Below are 5,464 nucleotides of genomic sequence, written 5' to 3'. Positions count from 1 at the left end.
TCCAGTACTTTGGCCACCTCATGCGAAGAGTTGACTCATTGGAAAAGACTCTGATGCTGGGAGGGATTGGGGGCAGGAGGAGAAGGGGACGACAGAGGATGAGATGGCTGGATGGCATCACTAACTCGATGGATGTGAGTCTGAGTGAACTCTGGGAGTTGGTGATGGACTGGGGGGCCTGGTGTGCTGCGATTCATGGGGTCGCAAAGAGTCGGACATGACTGAGCGACTGAACTGAACTGAACATGCAATGTTAAGCCTGATGGTTCAGAGGGCAGTTGAGGACAACAGTGCCTGAGATGGGAAGCAAGTCAGCTTAACTTCAGGGCACCGTCTGGAATAGGGCCTTGTGTGGAGCCAGGACTCTGATCCAGGAAACAGGCTGTACGATGACCTGGCACCTCTGAGTTACTAGATGACCTCGGACAAGTCACCGAGCATCTCGGAGCAGTTTTTCCACATCTAACAGGGATGCTCTAAACTCTTCCGATGGGATGGCATACACTTACAGGGGAGAAGCTCCTGGGAGTCCCTGACGCACCTCAGACCTTAAAAGCACCCTCGGTCGCCACCTGTCCCCCTTGTCCCTCCTGAACCCTGACAAGGCTCGAAGGTGACAGGCTCAGTGAGAACCCAGGTCCCTGACAGTCACTCTATGGAGCAGATGCTTTAGGTCCTCCACATGCATTCACAGCCCTGACTACTAAAGCCGTGAGTCATCACAGAGTCGCCCAGAAAAGGGACAGGGAGACAGCTGGCCCTCTGACAGAAATAGCCGTGGGGCGGGGCCCACAGATCATGGGAGTCCAGCAGGACTGCCCACCCCCCACCCAGAACCGTCTTGTCGGGAATCAGCCCCAGGTCACAGGCAGGGCGCGGGCCATTCCCCTGACAGCTCAGACCATGACACACATCCACTCGGAAGGCTCGTCTTGTCATATTCCTAATGCTTGTTACTGATGCACCAAGATGTGTGCAAGTGTCTCAGGACGACAAGCCAGGGAGGGGCCCGGGGTCACCCCACGGTGGTTGCGTTAGAACTGGGGCCGGGGGTGGGGGTGTCTGAAGGCCCCTCACCTCTTCCCACCCTGGAAGGAGGGGCTCTGACACCACCCCAGTCCCAAACCGCGGCCACACTGGATAGATTTCACCCTCCAGTCCAAACGGCCTGCATCCACTGGCCAGCTTCAAACAGGCAAACTCGCTGGGGAGAAGCGAGTGAAGGTGACGGTTCAAATGAGGGAAACCAGCTGCAGGAAGCCCAGGTTGTAGACGCCGCCCCGTGTGACCTCCCCCGAGGGCACGGGCCATGCCCGGACACCAGCAGCCTGCATCGTGCCATCAGGGCTCACCTCTGACTCCAGAGGAGTCAGACCTGCCTGCCGAGAGCCGGAAGAAGGGGAAGCGGGGGTCCAACGGAACCAGAGTCTGGGGCTGCTCTGCACAGAGGCCCACGCCCAGACTGGGCCCTCGAATGGCCTCAAGGCTGGACCGGAAAAGCAGTCAGGGTCCTTCAGGACAGGGTGATCTCTCTGGGGCTATTTGGGAAGGATGGGGGGTGGGAGGACAGCAAGTGACCGGGGGCTTTAGGACAGAACATTTTGTATTCGTGGGACCACCCAGAGTGAGGCACGGAGGCTGTCCTAAGCTGGGTGCCCAGAAGTGGAGCCCGGGACTGGGGTTTGAAGGTGAGTGTTCTGTCCAGGGAGCACTGTCAGTGGGGGGCGGTGAGGGGCTGGGGGGAAGGGAGGTGGCCTCAGTGGAGCCTGCCCTCGGGCCCTCCCTCGGGGGCCCTGGAGGGTGACCTGCACCCCGTTGTCGGTCCTTCAGGAGGCAAGCGGGTGGGGTGGGGCTTCCTGCATCCTCACTCCCCTGGGTCAGTCGCTGGCCCTGGGGTACGAGGTCTTAACTCCCCTCCCCGGAAAGGTTGACCCTTATGGGGCCATGGGCGCTTCTCTAGTGAAGGGGAGGGGTCATGAACCCAGAACAGCTGCTCTCACAGGTCAGGGGTCAACTTCCGCCAATAGGGGGGAACCTGGGAAGTACCCTGGCGAGGGTACCCCGAGGGCAGCGTCCCAGCAAGACCACCTTGGAAAGGAGGCCACAGTCGTGGGGGGTCGCTGTGCTGTGAAAGAGGAAGGAAACCCCACCAGCGTTCACTGGATGGTGAGCTCACCGAAGGGCCGGTCTCCTGCAGCCTGCAGAGCCAACTTCCTTGTACTGGAAACACAAACGGCCAGTGTTCTGAGACAACATGCTCGCACTCCCAGCAGAGCATGGGATGAGAGGTGTGGATGCTACCAGAATCCTGAGCAGAACGCTCAAGGCGGTGGGAGAGAAAACTACATCTGCTTTCAGACACCCCTCCCGGGGGTGAGAGACACGCCACTCCAGTGCCTCAAGGTAGCTTACTGGACCTTCTTCCTGACAACATGTTGCCTGAATCCCACCTCAGACAGCGAGAAACAAGCCACTCCTGCAAATGCATCTGCAGCGTTTTCAAGTTACAGCTCCATTTACTATCAACTTGCCCAGAGTGAGACCATAAGGGAACTGCGGAAATATAAAAGCAGAGCTTCTACTGGGTCCCTGCTTCCTGTTCCTCCACAAAGAGAGTCCGAAGCTATCGAGGGGGATGCAGCCAGCTCTACACTGTGGTCCTGCCCCTGTTCCCCACGTCCCCCCCGCCCTCCGTCCTCATTGCTCCCTGTCCCTGCCCAATTCCATCATTGCAGCCTGGAATTCTCCACTTATCCTCTGAGTGCACATTCCTGGGGGCCTGCCTGACCCAAGCCTGCCCCACCCCCTGCCACTTTCCTGAGGCCTCTTGATTTTTTCCGTCAGGCCCCCCTCATGTCCCCAAGAGCTTCGGGGGAGGCCACGTCCCCCCATTTCCCACTTCCAGGAGAGGCCTGATTGATCACTGGGTAACCTTTCCTGCCCTGCCCCCGTGCCGCGGTCAGAGAGCTTGGCTCAGGAGCAACAGGGAGACTTGCGAAATTTGTCAGGGAAGATGCTTCCAGCTCCCAGGACAGAGCCACCAGAAGAGACGGAGCATGTGGGTTCGGGGGGTGGGGGGCAGAGTCTGCTAAAGCAAGGCAGCCTGAGGATGAGGCCACCCGCAGAGACGCCCAGCAGAGCCGGCTGCAGAGACGCTGTGGAGACCAGGGTCCACCGCCCTGGGGACACTGCCCAGAGAATCTGCCCTCCAGCCAGAACATTTCCCCTGGTGGAGGCCAGTCCAAGTCAGGGTTTCTTCAAGAATAACTCAAAATGCCACTTCCTCCAGGGAGCCACCTCTGATTGCTATTCTTAGTCCCATCAATAAGTTGTTACTCTCTCATTTCCAAACCTTCAGGGCCCAATATCCTTGTAATCTCAGATCTCTTCCTGTCTTCTATTATTGTCATGCTCTAAGTCAGACCCCAACTCCTCAAGGGTGAATGCTCTTTAAGTCCATCCCTGAATCCCAGTCTCCCTAGGACAGGGCTTCAGAAAGAGCAGCATGTATCTGCCGAGTCAATGAGCAAATGAGAAAGTATTCATATGAAACTTTAAGATAATTTTGTTGATTTTTATAAGAACTCTCTAGAACTCCATGGTGAATAGATATTTGCCATTTGAATAGTGATTCTAATTTTCACAGTTGGGAGACAGAGTTAAGTTGGCAGTAAAATGTATTTGCACCGGCTCCTTCCAACATGACAGATAGCTGCCACTCAGCACTCGGAACAGCTACATGGCCAGGGTTATTGGGACGCTCCAAGCCTGTCGTCCTTACATCTAGCCAGTGACTCACTTTACATCTGCTGCACACTTCCGTTACTCCTGACAGCCTCAGGGGAGGTCTTTTCCCCATTTTAAAGATGAAAAAACAGAGACCGGGAAGGGGCTGACTAGGAGAGCACAGAGGAGCTGTGTGTAGCTCCAGTCCTGGGTCTGACGCCGGTGTCTGAATTTGTCACTGCCAACTGCGTCCCTAGGCTGGGAGGCAGGCCCGTGGGTGCCCGGTTACTGTGCACCTCAAGGCTCTCCCCCCAGGAGCATCCCTTGGCCTTTCCTTTCAGTCTGTTTTAATAAAATCCAGCAGACACGGGGTGGACTTCGGGACCCTCAGTCTCCTTCCTCTGTCCGCAACCACTGCTGGAAAGACAAGGCCCACGGATCATGTCACCTCAGGCGTCCCGAAGAACACCTGTTTGGTTTTATGTTTAAACACTTACTTACATGACCGTCTTCACAGGGGTGGGGATTATGTTCAAGCTGCTACATTTAGCAAGCGCCTATATTTAGCCACATGTACTGTAAGTGCCTCGTGCCCCTTAGGTTTTTTAGGCAATATAACAGAGACTTAGTAGCACTTACTATGCGCCCGGCTCTGTGTTGAGTGCTGGGGATGCGAAATGAGTAAGACGGTGCCTGCCTGGTGGCTACCTTCCACGGGGGTCGGACAGGTGAACAGAAATGGCTGAAGCCACGTGACCACCACGGCAGGTGTAGGGAGCAAAAGCTAGAGGAGCCCGAGTGCAGGCAGGGAGACCTCTGCCTGGGCTGATGGGGGAGGTCCCACACAGGACACAAATCTACCATGGGTTTTAAGCGCTGAATAGGAGTTTTCCCGGAAAGCCCAGTTTCTTCCCACATGGAGAAAAATAAATGCATTTATTCATTCAATATTCAACAAATACTGAGCGACAGCCACGAATCCATAAAAGCCAATCATCTAAGACCTGGTACTAGAGTGGACCTCCATAAATAGCTGAGTGAGGCAACCAGACACCGCAGTCTACACCGCCTGGAGGTTTTTCCACGTGATGATAATGACATGTAGACAGCCTCTCCATCACACTCCAACACTTGGAAGAGAGTGGATGGGGAGGGGGGCCTGTCTACAGTGAGCACGCTGGCTAGGCAATCCAGAAGGCGTATAAAGGTGTTCTGTGACATGACAAGCCAAGCTCTGTCCCCTGTGGGCCCCAGGAATCTCACCCCTTCCCAGGGAACCTGCTGCCCCGGGTCTCCCTGGCATCTTTCCCCTGCGGTTTGTTTAGCCCAAAGGTTGAATTCTTGTGGGAAGAAAAGGCGTTTGTACAAGTCACCCTAGCGGGGCTCCTTTAATTTGCACACTTCAAGTTCATCATCGACCGTCATAATAAACTCTGCCCTGGAAACTTTGATGAGAACCTCAGCGTGCCTGGGCCCGCTTTAAGCCTCGGTCCAGAAACGAAATCCAGGGAGACCCCAGTTCGCGCCCCAGCTGCGCCCTGTGTGACAATCGAGACGACAGCGGGTCAGACACAGGAGCCGGGTCATTTCGCCAGGGCCATGTGGCCTCCGGGGACTGTCCGCAGGCTCCGGGGGTCGGGCCTACGTCACCCCCACGATGCGGCGAACAACCCAGTCGGGCGCTCGCCCCCCACCAGGCCGGCCCGAGGCCACCGTGCGCAAGAGGGGCGGCACCCCA

Source organism: Bison bison, unplaced genomic scaffold (assembly GCF_000754665.1).
Source record: "Bison bison bison isolate TAMUID 2011002044 unplaced genomic scaffold, Bison_UMD1.0 scf7180017864475, whole genome shotgun sequence".
Classification (NCBI taxonomy): Eukaryota; Metazoa; Chordata; class Mammalia; order Artiodactyla; family Bovidae; genus Bison; species Bison bison.
This window is presented reverse-complemented; position numbering follows the sequence as displayed.